The sequence below is a fragment of the Ascaphus truei genome, chromosome 13, assembly GCF_040206685.1.
Source record: "Ascaphus truei isolate aAscTru1 chromosome 13, aAscTru1.hap1, whole genome shotgun sequence".
In the NCBI taxonomy this organism is placed as follows: domain Eukaryota; kingdom Metazoa; phylum Chordata; class Amphibia; order Anura; family Ascaphidae; genus Ascaphus; species Ascaphus truei.
The window spans coordinates 3,286,542-3,300,083 of record NC_134495.1 but is presented as its reverse complement, the minus strand read 5'-3'; the positions used below and the strand labels follow the sequence as shown (position 1 = coordinate 3,300,083).

At 43.7% G+C, this 13,542-nt stretch overlaps 1 protein-coding gene across 5 annotated transcripts in view; it reads right to left on the bottom strand.

The window, feature by feature from the left end:
* The window catches only part of NOS1 (nitric oxide synthase 1), a 197,413-nt gene that overhangs the window by 144,283 nt on the left and 39,588 nt on the right, over nucleotides 1-13,542 (bottom strand). Inside the window, exon 1 of one of the 5 annotated variants that reach the window (XM_075568105.1) lies at nucleotides 12,020-12,372. The exons of 3 other annotated variants lie outside the window; for them this stretch is intronic. The gene's annotated coding sequence lies outside the window, so the exon portion shown is untranslated. Of the gene's footprint in view, nucleotides 1-12,019; nucleotides 12,373-13,542 lie in introns of those variants that run through there. One more of the 5 variants, XM_075568099.1, reaches the window with a different exon arrangement.

Sequence of the window (13,542 nt, the reverse complement as noted above, 5' to 3'; positions counted from 1 at the left end):
ATTAAACATTTAATTCAGTGTTAAAAAAAAAAAGTATTTTCTCATAGCACAGAACTGATTTATATTAAAAAAAAACCACACGTGGGACAATGCACGGTCTGCAGCTGTAACCTAGTTACTGCTGGAGGTTACAGGGCTTGGCAACGGATTTCTCTGCAGTGTATGTATGTATGTATGTATGTATGTCTTTATTTGTATAGCGCCATAAAATGTACATAGCGCTTCACAGTAGTAATACATGTCATATAAATAACAAATATAAATAACACATCATGGGAATAAGTGCTTCAGACATACTGTAAAAGTAACATTAAGGAAGGAGTCCCTGCTCCGAGGAGCTTACAATCTAATTGGTAGGTAGGGAGAACGTACAGAGACAGTAGGAGGGAATACTAGTAAGTGCGTCTGCAGGAGGCCAAGCTTTGTGTCATGTGTCCATGATTATCCAGTGCTACTCATATGCTTCTTTAAGCAGATGTGTCTTAAGGTGGGTCTTAAAGGTGGATAGCGAGGGGGCTAGTCGGGTATTGAGGGGAAGAGCATTCCAGAGGTGTGGGGCAGAAAGTGAGAAAGGTTTAAGGCGGGAGAGAGCTTTAGATACAAAGGGGGTAGAAAGAAGACATCCTTGAGAAGAACGCAAGAGTCGTGATGGTGCATAGCGAGAAATTAGGGCTGAGATGTAATGAGGGGCAGAAGAATGTAAAGCTTTAAAAGTGAGCAGTAGAATTGAGTGTGAGATACGCGATTTAATCGGAAGCCAGGAGAGGGATTTCAGCAGGGGAGACGCTGAGACAGATTTAGGAAAGAGTAGAGTGATTCTGGCAGCAGTGTTTAGGATAGATTGTAGGGGAGACAGGTGAGAGGTAGGAAGGCCGGACAGCAGGAGGTTGCAGTAATCGAGACGGGAGAGAATGAGGGCCTGAGTCAGAGTTTTAGCAGTTGAGTAACAGAGGAAAGGGCGTATCTTTGTGATATTGCGGAGGAAAAAGCGACAAGTTTTAGAAACGTTTTGAATATGAGAGGAGAATGAGAGAGAGGAATCAAGTGTGACCCCTAGGCAGCGTGCTTGGGCTACTGGGTGAATGATCGTATTTCCAATAGCAATGTGGAAGGATGTAGTAGGGCCAGGTTTGGGAGGTAGTATAAGGAGCTCTGTTTTTGCCATGTTAAGTTTCAGTCGGCGGATGGCCATCCAGGATGATATTCCAGAGAGGCATTCAGAAACTTTGGTCTGTATAGCAGGTGTAAGGTCAGGGGTTGAAAGGTAAATTTGTGTGTCGTCAGCATAGAGGTGATATTTAAACCCAAAAGATGTGATTAGGTCACCTAGAGAGAGTGTGTAGAGAGAAAAGAGAAGGGGTCCCAGGACAGAGCCCTGGGGTACCCCCACAGAGAGATCAATAGAGGAGGAGGAGGTGTTAGCAAAAGAGACACTGAAGGTACGATGGGAGAGGTAAGAGGAGATCCAGGATAAAGCTTTGTTCCGAATACCAAGAGTATGGAGAATGTGAAGGAGAAGAGGGTGGTCCACGGTGTCGAATGCTGCAGAGAGGTCGAGTAATATGAGCAGAGTGTAATGACCTCTGTCTTTGGCAGCGTGGAGGTCGTCAGTTATTTTAGTGAGGGCTGTTTCAGTAGAGTGAGCAGTGCGGAAGCCAGATTGTAGAGGGTCTAGTACAGAATAGGTGTTGAGAAAGTGTAGCAATCGAGAGAATACAAGACGTTCAAGGAGTTTGGAGGCAAAAGGCAGGAGGGAGACAGGTCGATAGTTAGAAGGACAGGTAGGGTCAAGCTTGCTGTTTTTGAGTAATGGTATAACGGTTGCATGCTTGAAGGATGAAGGAAAGGTACCAGAGTAGAGGGAAGAGTTAAAGATCTGTGTGAGCATAGGGATTATAGAAGGAGCAAGAGGTTTTAGGAGATGGGAGGGAATGGGATCAAGAGGGCAAGTGGTAGAGGGAGAAGAGGAGATCAGCAGTGATACATCCTCCTCCGAGATAGCAGAAAAAGAGTCAAGAAAGACAGGAGGAGAGTTGGGAAGCATTGTGGGATGGGAGGAGGCAACAGATGGGATGTTCTGCCGTATGGACTCCACCTTATTCTTAAAAAAGTCAGCAAAGTCCTGAGGTGAGATGGAGGAAGAAGAGGAGGCAGCTGAGGGTGGTCTGAGTAGAGAGTCAAAGACAGAAAAGAGACGGCGTGGGTTAGACTTGTGTGTGTTGATTAGTGATGAAAAGTAGGTTTGTTTAGCCTGAAAGAGGGCAGAGTTGAAACAGGATAGCATAAATTTGTAGTGAACGAAGTCTGCGAGTGTATGAGATTTCCTCCAGAGGCGTTCAGAGGAACGAGTGGAGGAACGCAGCATGCGTGTGTGGGAGTTTAGCCAGGGTCTGGGGTTAGAAGGGCGAGGACGGCAGAGAGAAAGTGGGGCATGAAGATCAAGAGAGGAAGATAAGGCAGAGTTGTAGTTCCTGACCAGGTTGTCAGGGTCTGAAGCGGAACTGAGAGAAGAGAGGGAGGAGCGTAAAGTGGAATCAAGAGCTGGTAGGTTAATAGAGTGCAGGTTTCTGCAAAAACGAGGGCGAGATGGAGATGGAGATGGAGAGAAGCGAGAGAGAGAAAATGAGATGAGGTGATGGTCAGAGAGAGGAAAAGGGGAAATGGAGAAGTCGGAGAGAGAGAAGTTTTTAGTGAAAACCAGGTCTAAGTAGTGGCCATCCTTGTGGGTGCTGGTTGCAGTCCACTGTTGAAGGCCAAAAGAAGAGGTTAGAGAAAGAAAGCGGGAAGCCCAAGGGAGAGAGGGGTCATCAATGTGGCAATTGAAGTCCCCAAGGAGAAGAACAGGGGAGTCTGAGGAGAGAAAGAAAGAGAGCCAGGATTCAAAGTGAGAGAGAAAGGCAGAAGGGGGATGAGTAGAGGAAGGTGGGCGATAGATGACCGCCACATGGACCGGGAGAGGAGAGAAGATCTGGACTGTGTGAGCCTCGAAGGAGGGAAAAGCAAGAGAGGGGGGAATAGAAATTGTTCTGTAACGGCAGAGAGAGGAGAGCAGGAGCCCCACGCCTCCACCCCTGCCATCAGGGCGTGGAGTGTGGGAGAAGGAAAGGCCACCGTAGGAGAGGGCAGCTTCCAGAGCAGAGTCAGACTGAGTGAGCCAGGTCTCAGTTATAGCAAAGAGAAGCAGGGAGTGAGAGAGAAAGAAGTCATGCACAGAGAGGAACTTGTTAGAGAGGGAGCGAGCATTCCAAAGTGCACAGGAGAAAGGGAGAGAGGAGGGAGGGTGGCAGGGGATGGGTATGAGGTTAGAGGGGTTTACACCACGAGGAATACAAGTTGGATGTGGGAGGCAAGGACGAGAGCAAGTAGAAATAAGGCAGGGACCAGGATTGGGAGAGATATCCCCAGAAGCAAGGAGGAGAAGCATGGACAGAAAGAGAATGTGAGAGGATGATTTGTAGGGGTGTGTTTTAGTGCAGGCGGCATAACTGTGTGGTGACAGAGGGCGCAGGTAAGAGAGGAGTTCATGTGAACTGAGAAGTGGTGAAGTAAGGAGAGATGGCGAAATATGAATAGAGTTAGAGACATGAGGCTGGTGGAAGGAAGTGCATAATTTGAAAATAAGTGAGGTTACAGTAAATATAAAAAGTAAAGGTGGCATCACAGCAATAGTAATGTGTTGAGATGTGCAGAGTGGGATGATAACCTCCTTTCCAGCGTAGTTCAAATGCAGGAATCAGAAGCAGTAGAGTGTGTCCACTTTTTCCACTTCTTTTTAAACTTCCACTACTTGAAAGATTTCTACTTAAAAGCATTTCTGCTTAAGAGCAAAGGCTGCTAGCAGCAATGGCTGTTGTAAGTTTACTTATATACATGTAGAAAGTCACCTGGTTGGTACAACAAACTTAATTAGCACATGTGAGCGTAGTTAAACCAAATTGTTTTTCAAAGGTGGGTGTTGTCTTGCACAAGTGTGAAAGATGAATTACATTAAGGCAATAGGGGGATGATTTCTACACAGACAATTTGAGATGTTTTACCTAAATTGAAGTAAAATTAGCTAAATAGACAGCAGGGTATGAGGATTGCAGGACACACAGACAATTTGAGATGTTTTACCTAAAACCAGTGCACCAATAGCCCTTGAGATACATAGTTACATAGTAGATGAGGTTGAAAAAAGACTTCCGTCCATCAAGTTCAATCTATGCTAAATTTAGACAACAGATACTTTATCCTATATCTATACTTATTGATCCAGAGGAAGGCAAACAAAAAACCTCATTAAGGGGAAAAATGAATTCCTTCCTGACTCCAAAAATTGGCAATCGGATTAATCCCTGGATCAACATCCTTCCCATGTATACTTATTTGGTATATCCCTGTATATCTTTCCCATCTAAAAAGATGTCCAACCTTTTTTTGAACAAATCTATTGTATCTGCCATCACAGTCTCGATGGGTAATGAATTCCACATTTTAACTGCCCTTACTGTAAAGAACCCTTTCCTTTGTTGCAAGTGAAATTTCCTTTCCTCCAACCTTAAGGGATGGCCCGAGTCCTTTGTACTGCCCGTGGGATGAATAGTTCTTTTGAAAGCTCCTTGTATTGTCCCTGAATATATTTGTATATGGTTATCATATCCCCTCTTAGACGCCTCTTTTCTAATGTAAATAAATCTAATGTAGCTAGCCTCTCCTCATAAGTTAGATTGTCCATCCCCTTTATTAATTTGGTGGCTCTTCTCTGCACTCTCTCTAGTTCCATAATGTCTTTTCTTAGGATTGGTGCCCAAAATTGTACTCCATATTCAAGGTGTGGTCTTACTTAATTCTTTGTAAAGGGGCATAATTATGTTTACTTCCCTTCCATCCATTGCCCGTTTGATGCAAGATAAGATCTTGTTTGCCTTTGCAGCTACTGCATGACATTGGGCACTATTGCTAAGCCTGCTGTCTACAAGCACTCCTAAATCCTTCTCCATCAAGGATTCCCCCAATATATCTCCATTTAATTTGTAAGTCGCCTTTTTATTCTTGTATCCCAAATGCATAACCTTGCATTTATCTGTATTAAATCTCATCTGCCATTTACCTGCCCACGTTTTCAGTCTCTCCAAGTCCTTCTGGAGAGAAATGACATCCTGCTCTGATTCTATTACCTTACACAATTTTGTATCATCAGCAAAGATGGAGACTTTGCTCTCGATCCCAACCTCAAGGTCATTAATAAACAAGTTAAAAAGCAGGGGTCCCAGTACCGATCCCTGAGGTACTCCACTCACGACTTTAGCCCAACCTGAAAAAGTTCCATTTATGACAACCCTCTGTTGTCTGTCCTTTAACCAGTTTTCAATCCAGGTGTGTACATTATTACTGAGTCCAACTTTCTTTATTTTGTACACCAACCTCTTGTGTGAAACCGTATCAAAAGCCTTTGCAAAATCTAAGTAGACCACATCAACTGCATTACCCTGGTCTAAATTCCTACTTACCTCCTCAAAGAAACAAATAAGGTTAGTTTGGCAAGATCTATCCTTCATAAATCCATGCTGACTATTACTAATAATTTTGTTTTCCATTAGGTATTCCTGAATATTATCCCGTATTAAACCTTCAAGTAGTTTCCCCACTATTGAAGTCAGGATTACAGGTCTGTAATTCCCCGGTTGTGATCTAGCTCCCTTTTTAAATATAGGCACCACATCTGCATTACGCCAATACCAATAGGTGATCAAAGAGTTATTAAGGTGACTCCGTGTGGTTGTATATAAGCTTCAGCTGTCTCAGGCCATAGAGGTGTGGGGAGAGCGGAGGCGCGCTAACGCTGAGGCTCGCCTGCTGAATTCAGCGCGATTCCACGGACTTGCAGACGAGCCAGCGTGCACGAAGGGAGCCGGGGGGGAGGTGGTTGGAGGCAGGGCAGTGACGTCGCTGGGCCAATCGCCCGCGACGCACTGACGTCAATGTCAAGGCACCGACGTCACGGCGCCGTGACGTTGACGCTGCTTCAGGCTGATTGGATGTTTTCAGCCGACAGCGCGCTGAAAAACAGCTTGGCGCTCGGCTGAAAACTCCAAAGTCTCCGCACGCCTGCGGACGCTCGCGTGAGCCCCCTCTCAAGGCATCCTCATTGAGGATGCAGGGGCTCAGCGCGGAGCGTCCGCACGGCTCAGCGCGGCCTGTCCTTCTATGGACTCGGCCTCAGAGTTGTTCTTATTACTTCTAGAAACTGAATGTTATTTTTTTTGTTTCAGTCTTTTTTATTGTGTTTTCAGAGACATACAGGTTATCCCTATACAGTGGGAACATTACATCGTACGGCGTTATCTTGTAGAGAAAACATCTATATTTGAGGTTTAACATTATCGGCATTTTGAATAATTGAGCGATCTATAAAGCGATACACCTGTTTGTCCTTTAGTTTAGCAATCAAAATCTTCATGTCTGTAATCTCTGAGAGGGACTGAATGTAATTTTTAATTAAAAAAAACAAGCTAAATAATTGAAAACAACTTAAAAAAAGCAGACTGAATGTGAGCTCTGCTGGTCTGCCCTGAGGGACATACAGTACTGTAAGCCACCTGATCATGTTCTGCAATATTATTTCATCCCCAATCCCATATTGCCTATACCTTTCCCTCTGTTCCCTCACAATGCACAGACCTACCTTGGTCTCTTTTGATCTTCAACTATTAGACCCAATTCACCTTCAGTGTAAATGAGTCATCTAATTTGCCATTGTTTCAAAGGGACAACCCATTGATTTTGGAAACCTGTAACCAGGGAACCACCATGTGAGCATCAGGTTTGTGCTTTGGAGACTCACAAGTTTGCCCCAGTCTTTTCCTGTCCCCAGCAAGAGACTTTTTTTAAGCTATAAGAAACTTTATGGCCATTCAAGTGTCTTATGGCAAAGCCCTACTTAGTAAATTCGGTCCTGAGTTTCTTCTTCTGCCACCTAAGAAAAAACGTATTTAAATTCAACAAACTAAATGAATCTGCTCTAGTTTTTCCTGCACTGCAGCGTGCAGAAAAGAACAATCAAATTTAAGCAAATGCTGCAATTTGTTACTTTTTCCCCAGTGCTTGTATGTTATAGATCATTTGACCCACCTGTTATCTTGGTAAAGTTAAATGTTCTGCCTATGCCCCTGGTAGCTCTTTCCTTGGAACAAACACAATGGTTCTTCACTCTCTACACTTCAGAATAAAGAAGACCTTTATACAGCCAGTTTCCCCAAGGACACCTCCGTAAACCTTTACCCTGACGAAGCCTCGTATTTCTGCTTAAATGGCAGCCCTGCAGTAAAGCCGTGTAGGAAAAGCAGGCGAGAAACTCTGGCTTTGCATGCGGCAGGAGATTGGGCAGCTGCTGTTATTTTTAGCTTCAATCGAGTGACATAAATAATGGTACAAATGCGTTAGTGCCCGGCTGATACCATCTGCTTTCATCTCCGCAGCGTGAGACGTGCACGCTCGCATTGCGGCTTAAATGATTCTCCTCCACATAAGTGATGAGAGAATGAAAGGATATTAGCGGTGGTACTTAGCTCACCTCCTTCCCAATAAACCCATTACAAAAGTTACTCACAAGTTGGCCATGGATGACTCAATGAATATTCTCTATAGGAGAATAGTCCTGGGGTCTACAGCACCGAGCTCTCAGCCAGAAGACGTGGGGAGTTGTTATGCATGTGACCTGTCCCCAGCCCTCAGTCCAGTGTGGTTAGGTAGTCACGGTGTTAATGGGGAATTGGTGATATACATCTAGTAATGGTGCAGACTGTTCTTCTTATCATGGGGCCAACGGACCTAATCTAATAGGGCAAATGATTTGTTTGTATAGCATATTTTAGATAGTTCTGTATCCCTTTATATATACACACTTTAGAGGCATTCCGCTGCATTGTAGAAATCTGATGTACACTGAAACCTCCGATGGCACAAGGGAATAATATTCCCAATAACAATTGAATAATGATAATGTGACTGGCCCACAATCCCCTATAACTCTACTCGTAGAGGCAAGGCTGTAACCGAAAAACAATGTACCCAAATCTAGTATTTGAACTCCTATGTTCAAAGTTAAAAGATACAGTACCAGTATACTCAATATACAAACCTATTATTTCTGTTCTGGGTTAAACCACAGGTAACCTATTCTCCTGCTAAAACTGTTTTAAATATATTGGATTTAAAGATCTTTGCTCACTTACAGAGTCTTAGTAATGAAGCATGGTAAGCCTCACTGGTTGAATCCATTTGGAGCCATGAAAAGTGGTTCATTGCTCACTCATCTGTCACTAAAGTGAATGCGTTTCATCAAATAACACACATCACCTTCTCCTTTTTTGTTAGAGTAATAGATGCACAAAGTGTAGGCAGTGTATGGGATTGAATGAAATGGCGACACCTTAGGACGCACTTTTACATCATCACAAGAGTAAGTAACTCTATTGTGCCATAGGTCAGGAATGGCCAGATCCAGTCCTCAAGGGCCACCAACAAGTCAGGGTATCCCTGCTTCAGCAGATGACAGGGGTGCCCAATGCTACATCAAATTGACAAAACATATATGGTAATGAGTATAAAGTTTAAATACTTGAATAATAATAGTAATTACTTGGTTTTTTAGTTAAACCCTTTGGCCAAAGCGTCGTAAGCCTGCATACCAACGTCAAGGTAAACCAAAAATGCAGGTCCTAACACTAAAACTGTGAACCCTTCCTGTTACCGCTGTATGAGGGGAAGGAACTTCAGTGAGTCCTGTCCATTCAGCAAATAGCCAGAACCTCCCAAGTTAAAAAGGTGGGGAGGGGCGAGCTCTGGGGGGCGGTGCCACCTAACCTCCAGAGACTGTTACCCGTCAGAAATTGATTAACACAGACATTCCCAGATAGCTCAAACTCCCACACCCACCACATCATGAATATATATTTATGCAAAATGAGTGCTACTGAACGTGGCAATTGTATACTACAGAAGACAGGTGTGCCCAATGCTACATCAAATTGACAAAACATATATGGTAATGAGTATAAAGTTTAAATACTTGAATAATAATAATAATTACTTGCTTTATTAGTTAAACCCTTTGGCCAAAGGGTCGTGGAGGTTAGGTGGCACCACCCCCCAGAGCTCCCCCCTCCCCACCTTTTTAACTTGGGAGGTTCTGGCAACTTGCTGAATGGACAGGACTCACTGCAGTTCCTTCCCCTCATACAGAGGTAACAGGAAGGGTTCACAGTTTTAGTGTTAGGACCTGCATTTTTGGTTATACCTTGACGTTGGTATGCAGGCTTACGACGCTTTGGCCAAAGGGTTTAACTAAAAAAAACAAGTAATTACTATTATTATTCAAGTATTTAAACTTTATACTCATACCATATATGTTTTGTCAATTGGATGTAGCATTGGGCACCCCTGTCTCTTGTTGTATACAATTGCCACGCTCAGTAGCACTCATTTTGGCATAAATATATATTCATGATGTGGTGGATGTAGGAGTTTGAGCTATCTGGGAATATGTGTGTTTATCCCTGCTTCAGCACAGGTGGCTCAATCAGTACTTGCTTCAGCACAGTTGGTGCAGTCTTTGACTGGGCCACCTGTGCTGAAGCAGGGATAGCCTGAAGACCTGAGCACTGGAGTTGGCCACCCCTGCCATGGTTAGCCCAACCTTTAAAGAAAGGGCGTTCTGCCCTCAGTTTGCCCTCTGTACCACTAGGAGCCCGTAGCATTACAAGTAGCCGAGCTTCTGGTGTGGGACGCTTGCCCAGTGCACCAGCAGCCTGCATCTTCCCACCCCCGAGGTTACTGCGCCGTGGTTATTTTAGGATTCCCCAGCGGCACCTCCAGTACTCAGCCCCTTGCTGTAAAATTGTAGAGTGAGTAAAACTGCATAGAGAAGGTGAGACAGAAGTAAGTGGCATCGCTGTCTCCAGTGTCTTCAGAGAACAGTTTATACAGCTCCATCCCTAAGGAAGATGTGCTGCTTCATTAGGACATGTGTCAGCAATATTCTACCTTCTATCTGCCTCAGGTTACTTATTATCCAACTGCTCTGTAATCAAATGCCTACAAAATACTGGAGCCACACAGTGTGAAGGGAGCATATCAAAATCCGCTTACTCAGTAACGAGTTATGGAACGGCAGGTTTATCTGCACAGTTACACTGCTGCACAATAGGCACAAATGATGTATTAATCCCTTCACTGCCAGCAAGAGGGTTACACATGTTGATGCCTAAAGCCCTCTTTGAAGGTGCGGATTTATCTGGGTAATTCATGCTTTTGAAGAGATCACAATGCATTAGTGTTATTAATCTCCTTACATGTAATTTTAATAAGGTGTTACTATGCATTACAAAGCTGCAAAGGATCACAAGATTGCAAATACAATGACACTTAGTATAGTTTTCTAAATAAACAACAATACCTAGAGTGTAAGCTTTTCGGTTGAAGTATTCATTACTGCCAATTTCTACTTATTTGTTGTGTGGGGCTCAATTCCCTGCATTGTATAACCCACTGTACAATGATCCCTGCATTGTATAACCCACTGTACAATGATCCCTGCATTGTATAACCCACTGTACAATGATCCCTGCATTGTATAACCCACTGTACAATGATCCCTGCATTGTATAACCCACTGTACAATGATCCCTGCATTGTATAACCCACTGTACAATGATCCCTGCATTGTATAACCCACTGTACAATGATCCCTGCATTGTGATTGGTCTGCATGTAATTCTGTGATGTGCTGTGAACATGGTTGGCACTGAATAAATAATAATAATAACAAGAATAATTTGAGAGCTAATGATCACTGCATGGCCAATAAGAACAACATGTGGGGGGCTGCGGGGGTTGTGAGAGTTGCTTTCAGCTGTAATTTGTATGTATGTATGTATGTCTTTATTTATATAGCGCCATTAGTGTACATAGCGCTTCACTTTAGTACTACACGTGACAATCATATAAATAACAAATAATACAAATAACAGGTCAAGGGAATAAGTGCTTCAAACATAAAAGTAACATTTAGGAAGAGGAGTCCCTGCTCCGAGGAGCTTACAATCTAATTGGTGGGGAGAACGTACAGAGACAGTAGGAGAGCATTCAGGTAAGTGCTTCTGCAGGGGACCAAGGTTTATGTATCGTGTATAGTATTAGCCACGGTGCTACTCATATGCTTCTTTAAGCAAGTGTGTCTTAAGGTGGGTCTTTCACAAGACTCTCGTGACAACGTAATAAGACACTACGGGTGTGATGTAACCAGACAAGTTTGGAATGCATATTGTGTCATTTTCATCTTGCGTCTTTATGGCAATGTATCAAAGTCTTTGTTAGACGTTGTGTTTGCGCCAGCTTGCGGTTTGAGGAGTGTCGGTAGAATGAGTTATATGATGCGCACATTATAATGAGATGTATCATATTCAGCATCTCCGTGCGTCACTATCCTGTATGTGTCCAAAAAATGCGCCAGGTCTCAGGCAGTATAAACGTTTCTCGCCAACAATTTGCGTCAGATGTAAGAAACCCTTTCATATATTTGAAGAACGCAGAAAATGGAGGAACATGTAATAACAAACTTCTATTTGCACTTTCTGTCCGTTGAGACATCACCCCCAGCAAAACTAACTCCTCCTTAAATGTGTCATCACCCCCAAGCCCGTGACACAAATCTCTCCTGCAGGATAATATATCATAACATATTTTGTTACATATATGCGTGCTTATTTTCTCCCTCACCGCTACTGTTACTTGCTTAATGTTTGCATGGATATAAGGCTGCTCTATGAATATGTATGCGTTAATTAACCCTTACAGAAAGTAGCTGTTTACATTGCTGACTCCATTTGCTTTGACATAAGAATACTTATTTTATCAACATGAATACATCTTTATGTTTATATAGTTTTCTCCCATGTCCTAATAATTCTATACACCCCCAACATACAATGATCTGAACACATGATACATTTCTGACACACAGAGAAATTCCCCTTACCTTTCTTGGTACTAGTCAGGTGTCTAGTCTATCTTGTAGGACCAGGGTGGAGGCTGCACAGGGAGGATAGGTGTTCCCCTATAGATCCTCCCAGGTGATGCCACCCATGTCGCTGTTTCAGGTAAGGAGAGGGGATGTAGGTATCGCAGGAGAACTGGACTTGTGGGAGTCTCTGTCACTAAGCTAGAGTGCCCGGCACTGAAGCCAAGCCGTAGGGGGGGGGGGGGGGTGAGAACATTGACAGGTGGCAGAATTTCCTTCTCCGCACTCAGCTTCTCTCTTTACACCACGGCAGCCTTCAGGCTTAATGTTCATCGTCTGTGGCAGCTTGAACCACACACATTATCTGACTGATGTCCAGACTTCTTTATATTGAGGCGATCTCTCACTGGGCTGGCACCGGGAATCTTTAACGGACATATCCCTTGTAGCTAAGCTTTGACCATCTGTTCTCACATTTAATTGCAACCCCCAGAGACCTTTATAAATCCCAAGGGAAGCGTCTGTGGGCCGACCCTTTGCATTTTACCCTGAAAGCCCGACATTGCTCTGTATTTATCTCTGTACACCTGTGGTTTGGTTAGAGGTGGGCAGACGGCAGGCTGCTTAAGTATATTTCCCGGACAATGTCCAGTTGGAAACTCTTGCCTAGATTAAAGCAACGGTTATAGTGCCGGCGACGGCGCTATAAGGGCAGCCTAAAGCAGCACTCCTGGCGACACCTTTGTTTTTTTTAATAGGTTTGAAGTAGGGTGTCCCCGGGGTGGAACCACATTGGGCCCCTGCTCCCTGAGATAATTACCCCCGTGTGGCCGGTATCTCTGTGCAGTTTAAAGCTTCTGTGTCATGTGGGCCAAAAGGGAGACACAAAGGATGACATCACGGCTTCCTATTGGCCTGCAGGCCTCAGGACATTTGAGCCACCATATCGATAGCCCCGACTAGCCCCATTGGGGCTGCTACCAGCACTCCCTTCCCAGGTAAGTATACCTGCTCCAAATCTATTAATATAACAAAAACACGCAAAATGCCTCTTTAGGCAAAGGGTCCCTTCTCCAATCATTGCCATACATCTCTTGTGCTCTGATCCCCTATATTGTATAGGGGTAGCCATGATTATTGCTCCCCCTCATAATACAGAATATCACACATTTTCCATACAATTGAAATTACGCTACAGAATATGTTGGAGCGTTATTATAATAATAATAATAATAATAATAATAATAATAGTTCTGACTTTGCCGGTCAGTCTCATTTGAAACAAAATAATTGTATTTCATTGTAGTTGTTCCCAAACTGACTGTAAAGTATTGTGAAGCCCCTTAAAGTGGAGACCTGTATGTACTTTAAAAATAAATAAATGATGGTAATGATGATGACATACTGTATACCACAGAATATCCCACCATTACGTGCCAGCATGGGAACAAACCTTGGCTACATCTGTCCCTGTTAGGGTTGCTAGGCGGCTTCTCCAAAAATACTGGACACAATGGTGAAAAGTGCAACACGCACGAGGC